Source organism: Cryptomeria japonica, chromosome 6 (assembly GCF_030272615.1).
Source record: "Cryptomeria japonica chromosome 6, Sugi_1.0, whole genome shotgun sequence".
In the NCBI taxonomy this organism is placed as follows: Eukaryota; Viridiplantae; Streptophyta; class Pinopsida; order Cupressales; family Cupressaceae; genus Cryptomeria; species Cryptomeria japonica.
Window position 1 is genome coordinate 265,253,583 of NC_081410.1, and position 24,190 is coordinate 265,277,772.

Genomic DNA, 24,190 nt, shown 5'->3' on the forward strand with positions numbered 1-24,190 from the left:
AAACCCTAGGAGATAGAAAAGAGAGATGAATTAGGTTAGGACTAGGTCATGGCATGATTAAAGCAATAAAAACATGATGGTGATCATGATAAAAAAGATAACTAATAAGGACTTGATATTGATTGACAAAGATTAATGACAAATTGATCAAAAATGACAAAAAGATTGATTTGATAAAAGAAAATTGATAAAGGATCAATAAATAATCAATCCAAATTAATGATTGATTGAGACCAATGACAAATTAATTAAAGATTGACAAAAAGGTTGATTTGATAAAGAGTTATTCGTTAAATATTGACAAAGATCGATGACAAATTGACCAAAATTGATAAATACTAATGATTGAAGATTTGAAACAATCCAAATTGATAATTAATTTATCAGAGATTATTGATATTGCAAATGACAAATATCTAGGATAAAACCCTAATTAACATCGATTAGGAGTACAAAAATGTCCAATTGATATGATAGGTTGATCACGACCACTGATTGAGATTTAAAATTGGCATTGATAAGACCTAGTTCAAATGTGAGAACATGGAGTCGAATAGGAAAATAATGTAGAAGAATGACATGATGTTGATAAATGATAAAGATTGAATGTGCGACATAGAGGAAAGTGTTCATAAGTGCAAAAACCTTAAGAGAAGGTAACGCGACCATGTTAATGTACGACACCGCAAGTGTTAACCGATTTTAGATGCCTACATTTTGCCCCTCTTCGAGACAATGTGATTTTGACCATTGTTTCAAAGAACAATCAAGAAATATGCCCTAGACAATAACAAGGTATATGTGTGCCCCCTCAAGGAATTGGCTGAAAAAATCCAAAAAATGGCCAATTGATCGACAATGACGATAGGAAGCCATGGGTTTAGACATAATGAAAATCAAAGGTCGAATTCAAAATATACAAGCATTTCAAGGTGAAAAACACTGCAACCAATACAACAAGGAGAGGGTGCACATCCATATAGACACCTCCAAAGGCTATAAAAGAAGATGAGAAGGGTGAAAATGGCTCATTTTTACTCTCTAATTTGGTGAATTTGAAGCTCGGGAGCAAAGGTGACTACATTAGGATGGTAAAAATTCTAGTGGAGAATCACCTTGGGGAACATGTATTCAACTTCAAACAATTAGAGGGTGTAGGACCATCGATAAGTACCTCAAAGACCCATATTTCAATTGTACTTAATTGAACACTTTTCTAGGACATTGAATAAGTTGTTTCAGGGGGTAAGTTTTTGATCAAGGTTAGTGAGTCAGGTGTGTGTTGGTGGGGCTAGGGAGTCCTAGGGAATAGGGGTACTAAATGGAATAGGAGAGGGTAAAAAAATGCATCTCATTGATGACCAAAAAGTAAAATGCAGACGTTAGGAACAAACTCTAAAACTAACAAGTTGATGCCCCACTTTGGATGCAGATGTGTCACTATTCGTTGATGACACGAGAGAGAAAACCAAATTTTATAGAGCTATGACATCGATTGAGGACCACTGAGAGATACATATTATAGGCTCTAGTATTGCAGTATATAACATACATCACCGCATTGGTAGAGCGATGGCATTCATAGACATTGTCGTTTCATCTCTTGACCAGTGAGGCAACAGTGACCCTAGAGGATGTATGGTGCATCATCTAGATTCTAATACATGGAGAGAGAGAGAGTGATATATGATCCCACAATAGGTAGAGATTCTATGTGTAGATTGTTTGAGTGTGATTCTGATGACTTGGGTGTTGTGGACTATGAAATCCAGTGGGATACTTTGGAAGAGAACTATGCAAGATTGTATGTCATTATAGAAATGGTGATAGAAAGACTATTGGCACTAGACAGACGAGGTCATGGATTCTTGATTGAATGGTGGAGAGTTCTTGAGCACATGTGTACATAGAGAACATTATTAGCATGGGGACCATGCATGCTCGAGATGTTATACTTCCAGTTACATTAGATTGCATACAAAGGTGTGCATACAATGATTTGCAGACTGACATTACTCCAAGTATGGAATTCAACCATATTGCGGTATTCAGACCAATTCTAGATAGACAAGTCATCCCAGAAATGCCATATGTGTACTACTACAAAGGGGCATTGACACGAGGTCTATTTGGGTATACATTATAATGGAATCATGAGTTAGAAAAGCTCAGAGATTTCACTTGGAGACCATATATATTGTCCTAGATGGTCAAAGGATGGAAAACATCTAAGATACTATCAATAAGAGAGGTACTTGATAGGGCGGACTATGAACCGCTAGAGAGTGATGGAGATACAACTTCTAGAGAGAGTGAGATGATAATTTGGTGAGTAGTAGGATGTGCCCATAGGTACAACATACTTTTCTCAATCGAGCAGAGAGATCAAGCAGTGGGGTAGACTAGTGCAACCTCATGTGGCCTATTTAGAGTTTTCTCAATTACAACCCAGATAATGGGGATGGGATTTAGATGTCACAGATGCAAGTATGATAATAGAGTATGACAGATGATTTCCTAAGAGAGGAGGAGATGGATGAGGGGGATCAGGATGACGAGGATGAGGAGGATGACATAAATGAGGATGATGGTGGAGATGAGGATGATGGAGATGGTGGGGAGGAGGTTGAAAGTCCTATGCATATGTAGATTGATCAGTCGAAGGACCAGTCATTACAGGTTATACCTATTGGAGATGATATATATCAGATCAGATATCTTGGAATATATGGGGCCACAGCGAGAAGTCATCAAGAGTGTATTATAGAGTTGCAACAATGGATAGATGACATATAGATAGAGAGAGATCAATTCAAGACCGAGCGAGATTAGTTGGCAGCAGAGTGAGATAGATATACAACTGAGAGGGATAGATATACAACAAAGATAGATTTTCTTATATCTCCTTGAGATACAGTGGTATCCTAAGCTCAAAGGATAGAGGAGGCCATACAGGAGTTCATGAGTTCTATCAGAGACACTAGTTTATGAGACTCAAGTCACATGCTAAATTAGATAGGAGAAAAGATGTGATACTGGAGGATGTTATATGAGAGTGCAGTTCCACTAAAGTAGAGAGCACCATCTTATCGATTACGTTCTAGGCCAAAGAGCATATTACACTCCTGGAGAACATAGAGTACTATGGGAGTGATTGGGCCAGGATGACCACCACAAATAGGACCAGGGATAGGAGAAGCTTCATCCATAGGACATGGCAGAGGCCAGGAGGATAGAGGGAGCACCCAGTGATAGAGACATATTTTCTCACTTGATGTAGACACTTTCTACTTATGATGTACTTAGCTTGCGAATATGTGTGTGTGTGTGTGTGTGTGTGTGTGTGTGTGTGTGTGTGTGTGTGTGTGTGTGTGTGTGTGTGTGTGTGTGTGTGTGTGTGTGTGTGTATGTATATATACATACATATATATATATATGATATGCAGCTATGTTTATGATATGCATTGTGTTTATTTTCCATATGATGTCATGTATGAATATCTTAGATGTGTTTTATGCAATGCCATGAATAAAAAGTGCACTTGTTTTTGTTTTTGTATTTTTATATGATGTAATGGGTAACGATAGTATGCAAATGTGGAATGTTGTTTTTATGTGAGGCAATGAGTAATTAAGACATGCAAATGAAATAACCAATGAATGTAGGATGCAAATTATTTTTGGTGTATAGGAGTACTAGATCAAACTGACTGCAAGGATTGATAGAAGAAATGTTAGTAAGAGAAAATTAGACAAAGAGAAAAAATAGTAATGAAGAAAAACTTGCTTTCACAAATGCTAATAGTAGGTGAGAACCTTTATTTGATATGGAAAAATGGATGTAGTGCACCATGGCAATGAAGGCCAGGGCGATAATGCAATCCCTTTGCGTAAAACAAACACGTGGTAGACAAGGAATGGTTCAACCATCCTAAGATATTATGTGTGTCAAAGGTTGAGGTATGTGCGACAGCCACAATGTGAACATGCCCACACATACACCCAAGACACAGTGTGTGTGTGAAAAGTGGAATAAGTATTTGTAATTTGTAAGACACAACACTTCAATTAAGTCATTACATGTATAGTTAGACAGATATAAGCATGAATAATAAACCATAACAAATCGACCAATTGCCTTCTAAAAGATGTGAGTATAGACTTGCTCTCAGATTTGTATAAGCAATACCAGTGACTAGACTACACCAAGATGAAGGATTTAATCTATATGAGCATGATATTAAGCTAAATGGATGCAAGATTATGCTAGATGGATGAATAGTAAGCTATATGAATTCAAGCAATCATAATTGAACTAAATATGCAAAAAGAAAAGCTAAGATGCAATAATCTCAAAAGGCAAGCACAATATTTTCAATGACTCTAGAGCAAAAACTGTACAATAACAATAAATCTCCAGGGTGTTTTGAATGAGAGATGAAGGCTAAATTTATAGAGAATCACAAGAGAGACCAAGAAAAAGCACAATTTGGGATAATTGAAATAATTGAGAGATCAGATTTAGTTAACCTTGAGATATATTCCAATTATAGTTTGATTGAAATGCATTCAGATTATAAGTTCAAGTTTGCATTAGAGATATAATTCAATTAATTCCATGCACTTGAGATGAAAATAGGTAATTCCATGCATATTTATTTAATTTATTCAAGAAAAGAGTCTTTTCAATGCAACTGAATTTCTTTTCTCAAAAGCTTTGAGTTCTAATTTTAGAGAATGATTAAATTCATTTAATTGCTTTTCTGATTTCAAGTTCTCAATTTAGAAGAAGAAATAATATCTCAAGTTTGATTTCTCTTTCAATTCAATTATTTTATTTTATTTTCAATTTAACTCTTGCTTTGCATATTGATTCTTTTTTTTATGATAAATTAATTCCTTTTTTATGATTAATGGCAAATTTATTAATTAATTAAATATGCTAGGATATTTAATAAATTAAATAGGATAATTGATCAAAATGATTTTCTTGGAATGATTTAATTAATTAAATAATTATTTAATTAATGTAGAATAATTCACTTGCCATGTGACATTTAATGATTGAAGAATTAATTAATTGTGTGCTCAAAGTTGATTCAATTGCCTTTGGTTAGGACCTTGGTAATGTTGTCGAGATTAGGGGTCCATGGTTTAGGTGACCATTTTTAGGGTATTACACATAGTTGCCCTAGAATGTTATGAAACACTCCACAAACAGAAAACAAAAAACAAGAAAGACCATGAACCATCCTAGCCACTCTAAATCACTTGTTGACATCATCGAGCAACATAGTAACATGATCGAAGATAAAATAAATGAAAGATAAGACTCACAAATTTAAACAAGTCAAACAACCATTATGATCTTAATTGTCAAAGTGGATAATGTGGTGAGATGGTAGGATGATCATGTTGTTTGGTTTTAGGGAATGTAGTACCCCATCTGGTTTTGAGTATACCACACCCTATATAAGACCCATGATAATGTTTATGGTGATTGATGCGACATTTTCAATCAGTTTGAATGTTTGGTTGATTGAATAGTTCATTTGTTAATACATGATTTTGTTCAACACAATGTTTATCATGTTTTATGTCTGACATCTGCTCAAATGTTTGTCTATGTATAAAAGGGATAGTTTATTAACAAGATGGAAGCTATTATTTTTTGGATTTTTGGTGTCTTTATATTTTTAGGGTTTTTTGAGCTTTTTGTGTTTTTTGTGTTTTTTTTTTTAGGACATTTTATGACTTTTTTGGATTATTTCAGGACGTTTTTCAAATGTTTTTGGATTATTTCAGGACATTTTTTCAATTTTATGGATTTTTTTCAAGACGTTATTTGATTTTTCATGGTTTTTTTAGGACTTTTTTTAATTTTTAGGATTTTTTAGAACATTATTTGATTTTTATTGATTTGTTTTTTTAGGACATTATTTGATTGTTAATGATTTTTTAAGGACATTATATGATTTTTTATTGATTTTTTAAAGACTTTATTTGATTTTTAGTTATTTTTTCAAGACATTATTTGATGTTTAGTGATTTGCCCCTAATGTCTAGTAAGGCAAGAATATGACAAATGGATAAAGAAGCTTTTGTGAAATATTGGTGGATAGAGGGAAGGCATAGGCCATTTATTATGGAGAAAAGCAGATTCAATTTCTATGAGCTATCACATAATAGGATAAGGGACATGGATATGACAATGTAAAGCAATGACATGGCATGAGGGACATGTCAAAAGTTTTTTGAAACCATGTTTTTCATTTTACATCCTTGTGCCACATCAAGATCAAGGGACGAAAAAGAGTGTATGGATGGGGATAGGATATGGATAGGATAAGCAAAATCAAAAATGGATAAGGGATATGGACTTAAGTTTTATGATAGGCTAAGGGATGTTGACAAAAGGTTGTAATAACTCAAGGAATATGGATGAAAGGTTGTAATAAGCCAATGGATAAAGACCAAAAGTTGTGATAGACTAAAAACTACGAATAGAATCCATGATGTTCATGAAGATCCTTAGCCTTGTCAAGATCAAAGGTGGATAAGGGAATATGGACATGAGGGATGATAAGATAATGGAGGGTATGATAGGATATGATGGGATAATGGAGTAATGAAGGGAAATAGGATATGAAAGGATAGCATAACTAAAACCTACCCCCAAGTGTGGAATGCAAGAAGATGAAGGGTTATGCATGATGCCTATTTGTCAGGTTTTCATCATGGCACTTGCCCAAGGTGCCTATTTTCCAAGTTTTCACTAGTGGATGTTATTTTTATTTACTCTTTTTCTTTCTTTCCTTTTTTTTTTGATTTCACACAAGGTGCCTATTTGATAGGTTTTCACCAAGGTGATGAATTTTTATTTTTATTTTTGTTTTTTAGCAAAAAATGGACACATGATAGCAGTTGGAAGGACTCAATCATCTTGTTGTTTGGATAGTAGCCTTAAAAAATGGACCATGAATATTAAAAGTATGTTCAAAGATGTTGGTAGGATAATGACATGGAAATGAGATGGGACTAAGGTAAGGATTTATGCAAAAGGTTGGATCAGAGGAATGGAAGGATGGAAAATATGCATTGCATAATGGATATGGTATTGGAAGAATTTTGTGCTTGAGTGGATGGAAATGTTGGCAAGATCAACATTGGCACACACCTTGAGGGGTGGTGGAATAATGGAGGAAAAGTGGATTTTGCATATTGAGATTTTTATGGAGGAATAGCTAAGGATTTTGGGACATAACGACCCAAAATGGATGAAGGAGGTGATGGAGGAATAGATTTGAAAGGTTTGGATGGAGGAATAACAATTTTGGATGCCAATTTTGATGCTCCTTTTTGTGCTTCTATGAGCCACTTTGGACCCACATTGTTTTTCATTTTTCATGCTTTTGTGGTTCCTTGGAATGCATTGCTTCTACAAGTTCCTTAGGAACCCATATAGATTTTTAAATTTATTTATTTTATTCAATGGGCCTTTGTGGCCTTTTGCATATTTATTTTTCTTTTTGGATCATACTTTTCTTTGTTTTGACATGTCAATTAGATGGGACATGTTGATCCTTGAATGCATGTGGATTATTGGACTTATGAATTTTATGCTTGGCATCCAAATTGCTTGGAGAGGGAAAGGAATTTATGTACAGATAAGAATCAAATTAAGGTATTTTGGATATATGGAAGGTTCTAAAGGATGTGTGCCTTTGTTGAACCTAAGTAGGGGATGGAGGGATATAAGGACCTAAGATGTATTGAAGGGATGAAGGGTAGGAGCATGTTTGGATGTAGAGGGGGGGATTCCAACATCTTGAGACTGAGTTATGTAACCAAGTCCATAATCATCAAGATACCCATTGCTTTGAGAACATGACATGAGTCCACTTTTAAATGGATGTATCGTGAAAGTGGAGGAACCCATTTCACATGTAGGGGTTCATGAACATCTTGCCCAATAGTTTTGGGATCATGAAGGGGACTAGAAGGAATGACAGGTTCTTAAGGGGGATCAAGATCATGAGGGGGGTCAGGATTAATGACAGGCTCTCCATGAGATGGAGTGGCAGGAATAATTGGATCTTTATAAGAAATGAGAACTTGGAGTGTATATAGAGGATTAGGACATGGATATGGAGGAACAAAGGAATCTTGTGGAGGATTTAAATGGATGATAGGGTCTTGTGGTGAACATGAATCTGGAAGGATACTTTGATCTTGACAAGGAGGAAAATCATTGGATTCCTCTTTAAAGGTGCTTTTCTCTTGACTTTCAATGGGATCATTAGGAAGAATGGAAGGGATATCTTTGTTAGACTTGTGTGAATATTGTTGTCATTGATGTCAAACTAGCTATTTGGTTTGGACCAAATAGTATATACAGTTCTATGTTATCCAGATTGGTTCAGATACTATGTTTAGTTGGCATGTTTAGTTTTTTGTTTTGGACAAATGTTATGATGTAGTTTGTTGGAGGTCATATGATGAGGTAATCTCTAGAAGATCTTTGTTCCATAATTTTGAGTTCTCATTAGTCCCGGTATCAGTTATAAGTTTTAGTATTAGCTGTTTTGGTCATGACAGTAGTATCTCTTTGAGTTTCATGTTGTGGTATTCTTGGTATATGTGGAGTCTATATCTTTGGAAGATTAGAGATATTGTTCTTAATTTTATAATAATGGGTCAGTATCTTTGGGTCTAGATGATCTTGCCCCATTCCAGTAATATCGATATATGCATTGGCAAATGAAGTATGAAAAAGGAAGTGTGTATAGAACTTGTGGAGCCCGACGTGAGTGTCTTGTTTATGCTGAATAATGTGTTGGGATTGGTCGACACACTATTTTGTGTTTGTATCCTCTTATATATATAGTAGTGTGTGTGTGTGGTAGTGAATATGTGTGTGTGTATGAAAAAGAGATTGGGAAAGCACATGAACTTGTGTGTATGCAAAAAAATAGCAGAGAAGCAGAGTGTATAGAGTGAGTTGCAGACAACAAAGGCAAATAGTGTTGCAGTGGTGCAGTAGTTCTTCACCAGACCTACTATGGGACAATTGTACAAAAATATTTAATCGGATCTACCGTAGGATCTATGAATTTTGATCTGAGCTCAATCTTAGAACTAATCTCATGCATTTGGAGATGCAATCATTTTCAATTCAACTTTTTTTGTTGCAGTGGGTTGTTCTTTGTATCTTTGCAATGAGCAGTTTGGTAGTAAGCCCTTTTTGTTATCTGGCAGTGAGCCACCTCACAGTGAGCCACTCTTTTGTAAACACCATATAACTAGTTATATTCTCTTGAGAGTTAACACTCTCTATGGTTTTTCCCATTTGGGTTTTTCACGTATAAAATTTAGTGCTTTTTTTGTGGTTGTGTTCTTCATGATTATTCTACTTTTATAGTTTTATATATGTTAAGTATGATAAATGAAGTTTGATATTTCTACAGAAGATTAAAGTATTTCTAAAATTTTCTTTATATATATATTGAATACTGATTCACCCCCCTCTCAGTATTCTAGTCCTTCCAAACAATTGATATCAGAGCTTTGGTCCCTTTCTTGAAAGCTTAATTGCTTGAGGGAGATCCATGTTGGTTGAATCATGGCACCTATATGCATGACCAGAGATTTTCAGTTGGATGAAGATTTGAAGACAACCCTTGAAGATTTGGAAAGTGTTGAATCAGAGAATGAAGAATTGAAAGAGAATGTGAAGATAGAAAATGAATGTGTGCAAAAGCTAAGAGAGAAAATTTAGAAATTCAAACTGAGGCATAAGGAGATTAACAATAAGTTGAAGCAAACGAATGAGACTATTAAAGATCCAATGCATAAAATTGAGGAGAAAGACAAGACAAAGCAATCCCTGATAGAAATAATCAAGAATAAGTTTGAAGAATGTGAAAATCTAGAGCAAGAGGTGAAAAATCTGAAGACATTTATAAAATCCTTGATAGTAGTAAGCTCCTAGAAGATTTGATCAGCATGCAAAAAATTAACTTAGATAAGACCAGACTTGGCTTTCAACCTAGTATGTGTTTGGATTAGAATGACAAAAAGGAAAATAAAGAAGTCAAAGATAAAGTGGAGAAGAAGTTTGAAGATGAGAGAAAGTCTTGGAATCAGAATTCTAATGCAATAAGACCACCAATTTGATAGCCTAATGCAAAAAGGTACCCTTCTTTTAATGGTTGTTGTTTTCAATACAATAAATTTGGACATAAGGTAGTAAGCTATAGAAGCATTCAGTGTTATAGTTGTAAGAGGTTTGGTCATAAATAAAATCATTGTAGAAACCATGGTATGAGTCAAAATCATAATATGATTGAAGCGAACATGAAGAGTTACAACTTTCATGAATAGTTATACTTGCAATAACTATGGATATAAGGCTAGTCAATGCAGATATAGATCAAATCCGATAAGATCAGAAAGGAAGGATATTAATTATTTCAAATGCAAACAACTCAGACATTATGCTAATCAATATAGAAATAGAAATGTAGAGAAATATGATGAGAAAAGTGTAATGAAGAATGGTGAATCAAAGAAGAAAGAAAATTTGGTCTGGATAAAGAAGAGTGAGAATGAAGGAAGTGAGCCTAATGTATTGAAATCCGTTACAGGCACCTCTTCCTCTGGTAACTAAGTATAGTGCTTTGGGTCAAGGGGAGTTTCTTTTGAAAGAAAAAATCTTGTGTCCTCCCCGTTTGAGTGGATCATGTAATCAAAGGAATTTTGATGGCATCATTGATAAGACAGTTCTTGGAGGTAAAACCTTAAGGGAAGTGTTTTTGGTAAGATAGTATCAACTTTTTGAATTCAATCTTTCATTATCAATTATTCATTCTTAAGAATATTGGGAATAGTAGAGGATTAGCAGAACAAGACAGCAGTGCGAGCAATCATGGAAGAAAAAATCATCATTAGAGAATCTAGCAACGAAGAATTACAGGTTTTGGATAAGGTGTTCCTAGATGAATTTAACCCAGAAAAATCAAAGATATTGAAGCTAGTTTGAGTGATGTTGAGTTGAAAAGAGTCAAAGGATTGGAAAGAAAAGGTCTGAATCTTTCGACAGAATTTCCTTGGTTTGATAATGCAGTGGTTATTAGGATGATCATTATTCATGTACGAGATAACAACATTATGTTAGATAAACCCTACCCCATCTCGAAGGAGGGTATCATTGTGATCACCAATTTGTGCAGCAATGGAGAAGTTCTGACAAAGAAGTAAATATTGAATAAAGAAGTGGAAGCCCTAACTAACTTGAAGGGTGATCAACAAGCATTGATCATTAACACTATCATCAACCCTGTGATGAGGTATGTAGCCTACAACATTTCTTATTAAATATGTTTCAGGAATAGGGAAGGTACCACCTCAACAATTGCAATATATATGGCATGTATGCTTGCAAGGAAAAATAAATCAGTCTTTTGTGTGAATTGTTGAGAGCATTGTTGTTAGAGAATGTTAAGATGACAAAAGAAAGGAATTATCCTTTCCGATTTGGTTCATTGCTTGTGAGTTTGGTTATGTATTATTTGGAATCCCTTCTAGCAAAAGACAATATTATATGGGAGTTTTATGTTTTGATTACAGGATAGATATTTAGATATTTGAACAGTCTAAATAATAAAGAAGAAGTTTGTGATGCCTATTTCAAATCCTTTCTGGACACGTGGAGTGTTGGCCTGGTATCCTTTGTTTCTGGCTCTAGAGGTTCTTCCTCTGGAAAGAAGAAAATAAGATAGTCTATTCCTGTCAATATTCTGAAGTCAAATAAAAGAAAAGTAGAGGATATTGTAGTAATTGAAGATCTTCAGTCTTCTATAGCTGGAGGAGATTTGGTAATTGCAGAGCTAGAAGCTGAAGAATCAGATGATGAATATAATTTACTAAAATTAATGGATAGCATGGATGGAATCAAGAAAATTGGTGTGATGTGGCTGACTTCAATTGAGTCAGGTAGAATTGAAAGAATTCTAATGAATCATTTGATCCAGAATAACATGAGCATTGAAGATATTAGTAATTTACTTCTAAAATCCCTGAACGAGGTTCTAAAGATCTTATTAGCATGTATTGAGGAATTGAGGAATTATATTTGCATTGGTAGCAAAGCCTATAGGCATTGTATCTCTTGGCCAACAACTACAGTGAAGCACAAAAGAAAATTTGATGCTATTAAAGATGAGTTGACAGCTTTAGGCAAATCTTTTGATTTTCTAGATGATAAGGCTAATGAACAGAGGAAAAGAATCAACTTTCTTCAAGTTGAACTCTTATTATTGCAAAGGTAGAAAGAATACATTGCGAACATGTTTTGGAAGGTGAAAGAGATTGTTGAAGCTAAATTAGAGCATTTTTCAGTGTTGCTTGGAAGTACAGTTGAGTATGAGCAAAATCCATCTGCTCTGGATAATTTTTCTCATGCAGTTGATCTATTGGTGGAATGTAGAAGCCTTTCAATCAACATTAAACTAGCCATAAACGCTTGGTCAATTCTTCTAGATTTGGAGGAGAAATACAATGTTATCTTTCCAAAGAAGAGTAGCTGAAGGTTCTTGTGTGGTATTCAGTTTCTGACATTTTGGCAGTTGTATATATTACGACTTTTATTCCTTCATTTTTTTTTGTCCATCGAAGGCATCCTTTGTCCTTGATGTCAAAAGGTGGAGAAAGGAATGTGGTTTCTTGGACTTCAAGAGTTGCATAAGAAAGGGGGAGTTGTGTCATACAGAGATATGTTTTGGATATGTTTTGCCATCAATGACAAAGGGGGAGATTGTTAGACTTGAGTGAATATTGTTGTCATTGATGTCAAACTAGCTATCTGGTTTGGATCAGATAGTATATGTAGTTCTGTGTTATCCGAATTGTTCTGGATACTATGTGAAGTTGATATGTGTAGTTTTTTTTATGGACATATTTTATGATGCAATTTGATGGAGGTGATATGATGAGGTAATCTCTGGAAGATCTGTGTTCTAGAATTTTGAGTTCTCATTAGTCTCGGTATCAGTTATGAGTTTTGGTATTAGTTGTTCTGGTCATGATAGTAGTATCTCTTTGAGTTTCATGTTGTGGTATTCTTGGTATGTGTGGAGTTTATATCTTTGGAATATTGGAGATGTTATGCTTAATTTTGTAATAATGGGTCAGTATCTTTGGGTTCGGATGACCCTGCCCCATTCCAATAATATTGGTATATGTATTGGCAAATGGAGTATGAAAGAGAAAGCGTGTATAGATCTTATGGAGGTCGACGTGAGTGTCTTGTTTATGTTGGATAATGTGTTGGGCTTGGTCGACACACTATTTTGTATTTGTATCCTCCGATATATATATAGTAGTGTGTGTGTGTGGTAGTGAATATGTGTATGTGTGTGAAAAAGAGATTGAGAAAGAAATGAAGTGTGTACATGGAAAATATCAAAGAAGCGGAGTGTGTAGAGTGAGTTGTGGACAACAAAGGCAAATAGTGTTGCAGTGGTGCAGTAGTTCTTCACCGGACCTGCTGTAGGACAATTGTACAAAGATCTTTAACTGGATCTACTATAGGATTTTTGAATTGTGATCTGAGCTTAATCTTAGAACTAATCTCATATATTTGGAGATGCAATCCTTTTCGGCTCAACTTTTTATGTTGTAGTGAGCATTCCAACAGTGATTCATTCTTTTGTATATTTGCAATGAGAAGTCTAGTAGTAAGCCATTTTTGTAATTTGGTAGTGAGCCACTCTTTTGTAAACACCATATAACTAGTTATATTCTCTTGAGAGTTAATGCTCTCGGTGGTTTTTCCCATTTGGGTTTTCCACATATGAAATCTAGTGTTTCTCTTGTGATTGTGTTCTTCATGATTATTCTACTTTTGCATTTTTATATCTATTAAGTATGATAGATGAAGTTTAATATTTTTATGGAAGATTAAAGTATCGCTAAAAGTTTATTTTTTATATATTTTGTGGAATACTGATTCACCCCCCTCTCAATATTTTGGTCCTTTCAACCTAATCAACAATCTTGACCTTTCTCAGGGAGTGGAATGTCAATGGGACTTGAAAAGGTGTTGTGTTCTTGGCTAGAATGGATAGGAATAGGGGGATCATCAAAGGAAATGAGATCTTGACCAAATGTAGTATGTAATGGACAATTTTTAGGGTCTTTATCTTTGATGAATTTCAAGACTTTTATTTTTGTGCTCTAAATCATCCTCTTGACATGGGGTTGGACTTTGAATACACATGGGGGATTCTAGCAAGGAATCAATTCTTTGACATGAGAGAGATGGACTTTGTATGAGACTCTCTAAAAGAGAAGCATATGGTGGAATTGAATCTTTCATTTCCAAATAGTACAAGTGATTTTTATAAAGACATAGATTAGCGTGCATTTCTATTGTAGACATCCATTGGGAGGATGCATTATTAGATGTATCATTTGGAGGAGATGGTGGTAATTTCTCTTGTGAAACTTCAGGATCTGATGGAATGGGAAGAGAAGCAGAGGTCACTTAAGGGTCAATTTCTTGATGGACTGATCAGACATTGTTAGACATGGGTTGAATTTGTTGTTGGTATTGCACAAGCGGAATTTTCATCTTTTGTTCTAAAACAAGATTCAAGACTTGATTTTTTTGAACTTATTGTGGGATATAATTTGCTTGCTCACATGCCAAGGCCAATTGTAGGTCTGCATCAATTAAAAGAGATATATGCTTAGGACTTGAGGCAAGTTCTCTTATAATATGTGGGAATTATTTTAGAAGACTCCTTAAGATTACTTGGTCCAAAAAATCAACAATCTTTGGATTGTTCAATGCCTCATTAATTTCAGATTTGTGTCGGATTGTTCATCTAAGTATGCATCTTGTTGAAAATTTGGTAGTGATTGAGTTTGAATATAACCAGAATCTAGATGAAAGATAGGTTGGGAATTTGACCAAGGTCCTTGTTGAAAATGACCTTGACTTAAATGATTCAAGTAAAAAATCGGTGATACATTCGTTGGTGGCATTGGTGAAATATTGTCATACCCTGGTTGCAAAATTGATTCAAAATGTGGGGGTGGTCCTAATTTAATGATTTCATAATTTGGTAGCTTGTCTATAGGTGGGGCAACATTTGGATTAAATTTTGGTTGTAGGACATTGCCTTGTTTTTGGGTTGGATAGAATTGTAATTGCCTTGGATTAAAACTTGATTGTGTTGTGTTATTCATTGGACCAAACATGGGTTGGTATGACAAACTTTGTTGCATCATGGAAGATTGGCACCTTGTTTTAACACATATACCACTATGCTATGTTTTTGAGATTTTTTAGATGTTAAGGATGATATATGCAACTAATGGAATTGCAAATGCAACCTAAAAGAACAATAATGCAACTTGTGTGTTTTTTTGTTGGACTTTTTGAATTTTAGAATGATAATGATATGCAACTAAATTCAACCTTAGAAAAATGATGATGCAATCTATGACAAGAATGCAACCTATATTTTTGAACTTTTGAATTTTTGGGTGACAATGATATGCAATCTTAGGTAATGATAATGAAATCTATGACAATAATGCAACCTATATTTTTTTTGGTCTTTTCAAAATTTGGACAAACTTTTGGAATGCAAAGCTAAAGATGCAACCTTGGGAAATTGAAATGAATTCAAGACCTTAATTGACAAAAAGACAAAGGAAAAAATGATGATAAATGACAATATCTCACCTATTTCTTGGATACTAAGCTAGATTTGACAAGATTATGTTGATAAAAAGATAAAGTTGGGACAAGGTCAAGACTCCCTAACAACAACTTAGGGTATAATCTAAAGTTTTGATTTTTCAAGTTTGGCAAACCCAATTTTGGAGAATAAATGCAAATTGACAATGATAATGACAACAACTAAGGATATGATATGAATATGATATGACTCAAGATATGCTTATGATATAAGAATATGATAAATTACCCTAAAACAAGACTAGGATTTGGACCATGCAATGACAAGACTAATGCAATAGGGATATATGAAGACCAATGCTTTGGGATATGCAAAATGCAACTTAGGAAAAAACCTAATTTTGGTATAATGATGATAATGCAATGGAAACAAAGGACTAAGACCTAGGAAAATAATTTTGAAACCTAGATGCTAAAGGGGGAATGATAATCCAATGGACTATTATGAAAGGCAATGAGTATGTTCTAAGACCTAAGTTTGGACTATGCAAAACCTAACCTAAAGTGACATGGATTTTGAAACCAAGGAGCCCATTTGTTTGATAAGTCATATTTTTTAGATCTTTTTGAACATTGGATGATAACTTGGATTGTTTGAGACAAATTTTGACTTTTGGAAACTTTGATTCTTTGAGACACGTTTCAATGTTTGAACTTTGATAACCAAGGTTGTTTATGAATTTTTCTTTGATATGAACCTTTGTTTTGTTTGTGATGTTTGTGACCTTTGTTTTTAATGTGAACTTTTAACAAGCATAGAAAACAGAATGGCCATTTGACTTTTGCATGAAATAAAAAAACATTCAATCACAACCCTAGGTTTGGCAAGGACAATATTTACTGGGTTACCACTGCAGATTTCTCTGAACCATGCTTATTCATATTGGATAGCATAGAAGTCTGGTGATATTGGCTCCCCTCCACAACACTCACTTCTCAGGCACACCAGACTTCGAATTCCCAAAGATCCAAAGATCTCAGGAAATTTTATATCTCAATTATGAATTGTGAGATTGTGGGACGACTTCAGAGGTCTGACCTCCTATGCTAGTAAATAGAGGGGTTTTAGCAATCTAAAATAATGGCTTCTTTAATTTGGGCATCCATTCAGGTGGCCATACATGTGGTGTTTCTCTCAATTAAGAGGCCTCCTAGCTCTTTCGGGTTTTACACACCACTATGGGTACTTGAGGAGACAGATGTCTATATGACACATCAACACCTATTGCGTGTGAGTTTCCTCACAAACACATTTATTTATAGTGTCTTAGAAGGGCTTGGCCTTAGCTTGTTACCACTTGGGTCGCTCCCTCTCACTTGGCCTTATGAGCTACTCTGGAGGTAGACCCTCTTCCTAAAAGTAAAAATGAGCATCGCTAACACTTTTCTCGTGCACCCAGGACCATAAGGGCCAAGGGGAGAGGATAGTGTGTATTAGAAGTGAGTCCACTCACATGCACAAATGTGCCAAGCAAAGAAAATACATGTTCATTTTAAAAGATCGAATTGAAATGCTGTCTAACTACTAAAATCAAAGACAATCTATTTTGAATTTTAGTCTTTGACAACATCCTACATCATATATGTTAGTAGTTTGATTTTGTGTCTACTCCCAATGAGCACCAAGGTGTTGCACAAATTATCAGTAATATAAAAAATCTCTAGCATCTGATAGAGAACTAATTTCTGAAATGAATCACAGCTGAATTTTAAAGTTATACTTGACATTTTGTCTTTGCAAGTGTGCATAATAGAGACACACCTACGCAGAATAGAGCACACACCTGCGTAGTTCTAGCTCAAACCTGCACAGTTCTAGCTCACACCTATGCAGTTCTAGCTCACACTTGTACAAGTATACCTCACACATGTGCAATTATGTAGTGCACCTACAAATCAAAGTTGTAAAGTCATGCAGAGATCAAATTTTGTCAAATAGAAAGCTAATATGACCATAGAACCCTAAATTTTGATCCAAGAGACCCTATTGGACTTCAGAATCCCCTATGATTGCAATGCATTATTTAATTTTCCAACATCATTAGGTGAATTTACACTTATTGAAGTGATTGCAAACCCTAAGTAGAGAAACGAAAAACTTTTGGGCCCTTCTAATCTAAATGCAGAAGTTGTCTCCTCGCTAACCCTAATTAGGATAAAGTATGAATTTGGTTGTTCCTTTCCATCCTATTTAAGCTATGTGAGTTCATTAAACCCCTAGGAAATGTAATTAGAAAAATTACATCCATATTGTAATCAAATTTGCAAGATTTGAGCTTAATTTTAAAGTCCAAATTCAAATATTTGTTGTCCTTTTTAACCAATTTGCATGACAAAGAAGTGATGAAAGATTGTTGTTCTTTAACCAAGACCAAATTAAAGCTATGTGAGTTCATTTTAGGCCTTATTAACAATTTAGAACCCTAATTTAACCTTGCAACCACAAAGGATTAGTCACTTTTCAAATTGAAATCATTTTGTGCAAGTGCTCAAGTCTGGGCCACACTTGTGCAGCTTGAGCTCACAAGTGCACAATTCTATCTCACACTTGCGCAACTTCAGGCTAGAAGTGCACAAAAACTTTGAGAATGATCTGAAAAGACTTTTTTTCCTCCAATTTTGACCTACAATCACTCAAAAGACATAGGTTATGCATGTTCACATCGGGTTCGACAAAAAATGAAACTAGGGAATTAGGAATAAGATTCATGTTATCAATTATGCAACCACAAAACATAAACAACATGAAATCAAACCCCTAATACAATAAATATAGGTATGAAGACAAAACAATAAAACTAAAAAGCAAACCATTTCAAAGTGTCTCCTCCATTATTCCTCCATTGTTCTTCTTTCTCCTTCAAATAGTTGTGGATCTCACCTACAAGATGCAAGTGTGATTGAAAGCAAATTGGATTGCAAAAGAAATTATGAAATGGACAGCATAAGGATACTAAAAGCATGGTTGAAAATGATTGAGAAGAGAGCTCAATTTATAGGATTGTTGATGAAGATATCAAATTGGAATGGACAATTTGAAAGAAGAAATTTTGATTCAAAAAATGCATGATTATGACAAGTTATGACAAACTTTTATGTCAATACTATGAAAAAGTTGCTATACAAGAAATATGACAAATTGCTATGTCAATTTATGACGAATTAAGCACAAAAAGAGGAGCCAAATTAGTGGAGAAAAATGGGGAGAAAATTAGGAGAGAAAAAGGTGAGAGAAATTAATAATTTTTCATTTATTAATTTATGTCACAAAAAGCCAATTAGCCAATTAAATATAAAATTTAATTGTGACTCAAAAGACACTTAGGATAAATAAAATTAATTCATTTAACCTAAAGGGATGTTAGTAGGACTCAATAATTAAAGAATTATTAAACCCTAGGAGATAGAAAAGAAAGATGAATTAGGTTAAGACTAGGTTATGATGCAATTAAAGCAATAAACACATGATGACGATCATGATAAAAAAGATAACTAACGAGGACCTGATATTGATTGATAGAGAGTGATGAAAAATCGATCGAAAATATGATGCAGGAGCATCTCTGGTCGATGAGCAATCTTGCATCAACCAAAAATATTCCCTTTCAGTTTTGTTCTTGTTTAGTTCATTGTGCAGTTTTATGTGCTCTTACCGATTGGTACTGATAATTGCTTTCTTTTCGTGGCAGATCTTATTTTCGGTTTCCAAGCTGGTTCATGTGCTTAATTCTAGATTTTTCAATTCATTTGGGTTCTTTTTCAGTCAATTATCATTTTTGGTTGACTCTTTATGGGTTCCAGGATAGTTCTTGTGCTTATCGGTTAGTTTTCCTTCATTACTAGCGCGATTCTTGGTGTGTGGATCTATTTTGGGTCTTGTCTGATGTTCTTTGGCATGTGGATGACCATCCTATTCAACCACACCTCTTGGTTGTTATTTTCTGAAAATATTTCTTTAATTCTTAGGGTCGACCTAGTTACACATTTTATTTTCCTACATTGGTAGATGTAATCTTATGAAACCAACCCGGATATGTTCTAGTGGGTATAAATATGGTATTATGTAATCATTTGTAGGGGAAAAGGAAGTATAATTAAGAATAAGGATTGAGATTCACATTTTATGATCCGATTGATTCTTAGAGTCCCAGTTGGATTGTATCTGGCTTGAGGCTTGCATGTAACTGGTTAACTATCAGATGTTCTTTGATGATTATATGATGATAACCGGATGGTTGTCAAAAGTTCTAAAGAAATAATATGATTTTTTTATGTAATCTTGTTATGTTTTCTTGTTGCTTTCATTGTGTCACCCTTGCTGCATAAGATGGTTCAATCTCTTTGAGGGTTTTACCGGTTATGGTTGCATCAAGTGGTATCAGAGCTGGTTATGGACTGACTAGTGGAAGAATTGTTTGTGAACATTGAGGCACTCCTTTGGGTGGACAGATCGTCGATTGGAGGCAAGTTGTGCGTGAGTTCAATAGATCACTGAGGGGAAGCAATTGAAACTGGTAGTCAGATCATCGAGTTGAGGCAGTTCACTGGAGTGGAAGAGGAGATGTTGCCTAGAAGGACAAACCCCCAGAGGATAGAGCAAATGATGGAAGACTTCAAGAATGAAGTGAGGAACGAAATCCGAAACCCTTTGGCTGGTTTGCAAAGAAACCCTAAATCTGAGGATGAATATAGAGAAGTCAATGAAGAGCTTGAAGAAGTTGAAGGACCGAAAGATGAAAGAGAGGAAATATTCCTGAGAGCAGTGGTGCAAGCAAGTAATGTTCATAAAGTTGAAGTTTCCAACTTTTCTCGAACACTGAACCTGAAAGATCTGATTGATTCGATCAGAGAGTTGGCGGATTACTTTGAGTTTGAGGATGTCAAGGAGCCATAGAGAGTCTGGTTGGCACAAACTAAGTTGAAAGGGCATGCTCCCTTATGGTGGAAATAATTTCATAGACGGAGTGGAGAATGGTGAATTGAAGATCACTCGGTGGAGACAGATGGTTGCAAGATTGAAGGCCAAGTTCATACCGGGAGATTATAAATCAGAGTTGTTTAAGAAGTTGCAGAACCTGAAATAGAGAAAAATGATTGTGAAGGAATATACTGGGGAATTCTAAAAGGTGGTGATTAGATTTGGACATAGAGAGATGGATAGAGAAAATGTGGTGAGGTACATAAATGGACTTGTATTTAACATTCAGGATGAGATGAGTATGCTGACGATTTCCATAGTTGAAGAAGCTTACCAGTATGCTTTGAAGGCTGAGGAGAAGATGAGAAGAAGACAACCGAATAGAGGGAAGGAGAAATTCAAAGGATAGATGAGTGACAGTATGAAGAAATCAGTTGAGGAAGATGAATCAAAACCTAAGTGGAGTAAAGAACTAGAACATAAGATACCGAGGAAAGGCACTTGCAGTACCGGTAGAGAATTTCTTGGCAAATGTTTCAAGTGTGGAGAAACTAGACATAGATTCTATGAATGTAAGCAGGGAATGACAAGAAGCTATGTGGCAAATGAAGAACTGGAAGGTGAAGGTACTAGATCTGACTATGCACCGGAGCAAGGAGAATCCCTTATGTTCAGAAGAAAGGATACCGGATCTACTCAGAGGAAGAGTCTTTTCTAGATTGTGTGTAAATCAAGTGGTAAGTGTTACAAGGTTATTGTAGATAGTGGAAGTACTGACAATTTGGTATCTGAGGAGATGGTTATTAAGATTGGATTGAAGAGGCTTGATGACCCTTGTCCTTATGAGGTAAGTTGGTTGCAAGATTATCAAAAGATAGAGATAAAGGAGCAGTGTTTGGTGAATTTTAATATTGGGCCTTTCAGGGATGAGGTTTTGTGTGATGTTGTATCTATGAGTGATTGGCATGTATTGTTGTGAAAACCTTGGCAGTTTGATAGAGGAGCTATTTATGACTGTAGAAGAAACCTAGTCACTATTGAGAAGGATGGGTAGAAGTTCACATTGATTTCTTTGAAGGAGAAAGAGAAGGAGGTGAAGAAGTTGAGTCCTAAGAAAAGTTGCAGTACTGATAAACTGGTGCCAGAGGTTATACCAGAAGGTTTGAAGAAAGATTTGATAGAACCAGTTGCAGATGTTATACCTGAGGGTGACATGAGTTTGCAGAATGATCTGATAGAGGAGCCTGACGGACAAATGGAACTGGATGACAAAGAGCTTATGGTGACAAATAGGATGAAGTCTTATGGCATAAATAAATCAGAGTTGTAGAAGAAAGAGAGCAGTAAACAGAGACATTCTATAGATTTGAAGCAAAGGAAGAGAAACAAAGAGAGTCAGAGGTTAGAGAAGTCGGTTAAGGCACCAGAGGCACTAAAGAAGAGGTTGGAAGATAAAGAAGGTGTTTGGATCAGAAATGAGAATGGGGTATTTATTTTGGATCTTTTTAGATGTTCATGAGTTGCCTCTCATGGAACATCTTTTTCTACCTGGGTTGTCTGATGCAGGAGCATCCCCGGTCAATGAGCAATCTTGCATCATCCAAAAATATTTCCTTTCAACTTTGTTCTTGTTTAGTTCATTGTGCAGTTTTTTGTGTTCTTACCGGTTGGTACCGATAGTTGCTTTATTTTCATGGTAGATCTTATTTTCAGTTTTTCAGGCTAGTTATATGCTTAATTCCATATTTTCAGTTCATTTGGGTTCTTTTCCGATCAGTTATCGCTTTCGATTGACTGTTTCTAGGTTCTGGGACAATTTTTATGCTTACCAGTTGGTTTCCCTTTATTACCAACGTGATTCTTGGCATACGGATCTATTTTGGGTCTTGTTCGATGTTCTTTGGCATGTGGCCAACCTTCCTACTGAACCGCACCTCTTGGTTGTTATTTTCTAAAAAGATTTCTTTAATTCTTAGGGCCGACCTAGTTACACATTTTATTTTCTTGCATTGGTAAATGTAATATTAGGAGGCCGACCCGGATATGTTCCAGTGGGTATAAATATAGTATTATGTAATCATTTTTAGGGGTAGAGGAAGTAGAATTAAGAATAAGGATTGAAATTTGCATTTTGTGATCCAGTTGATTCTTAGAGTCCTGGTTGGATTGTATTTGTCTTGAGGTCTACATGTAACTGGTTAACTACCAGATGTTCTTTGATGATTATATGATGATAACTGGATGATTGCCAAAAGTTCTAAAGAAATAATATGATTTTTTAATGTAATCTTGTTATGTTTTCTAGTTTCTTTCATTGTGTCACTCTTGCTGCATAAGTCGATTGATTCTCTTTGAGGGTTTTATCAGTTATGGTTGCATCAAAATGACAAAAAGATTAATTTGATAAAAGACAATTGATAAAGGATCAATGAATAATTGATCTAGATTAATGACTGATTGAGATTGATGAAAAATCGATCAAAGCTTGACAAAAAGGTTGATTTGATAAAGATTGACAAAGATCGATGACAAATTGATCAAAATTGATAAATGATTCATTATTGAAGATTGGAAATGATCCAAAATTATCCAAAATGATAATTGATTGATCAAAGATGATTGATATTGTAAATGAAAAAGATTTAGGACAAAATCCTAATTGACATCGATTAAGGTTACATTAATGTCCAATTGATATGACAAGTTGATCACGACCAGTGATTGAGGTTTGAAATTGACATTGACAAAACCTAATTCAAATGCGAGAAGATGGAATTTAAAAGGAAAAGAATGCACAATAATGACATGATGTCGATAAATAATAAAAGATCGAATGTGCGACATAGAGGAAAGTGTTAATAAGTGTGAAAACCTTAAAAGAAGATAACACGGAGATGTTAAAGTACGACACCACAAGCATTAACCAATTTTAGATGCCTACACTATGGGTATGGACAACATAGATTTGATTTTCCTATATGACCTATACAATATAGAAAACCCATGAAATTATAGAACTCATAGATCTCAAATTATGTCATAAATAAAATTTACTTCAAATTACTAAGTATGGAAATAGAGGAAACCAAACATTAACATGTAGATTTTCCAGATTCAAACACCAAATCAATACTAGATCTAATTTACTACAAAACCACAACAGAGTAACCATAGTTTAGGAACCCAACAAGAAAATTTGTGGATATGTTTAATTGATGAAGCACATATCAACACTTCCACACATGAGAAGGTTACAACCAATGCCCCTTAATCATACAAGGAAAAAATAATTGTCCTCCCATGATTCCCTCTATGATGTTATGTCTCCTTTTGAGTCCAAAGATAAGCCTTTCAATCACTATGATCATTCTTTATTGGATGATTCCGTTGATGACTTTATGTCTTTGCCTAAACTTTCAAACAAGAATAATGCATCTAAAAGGTTAATCAATATGATCAATGTGAATTAACATAGCAAACCACTTTTTATTGTCCAAGGTGCT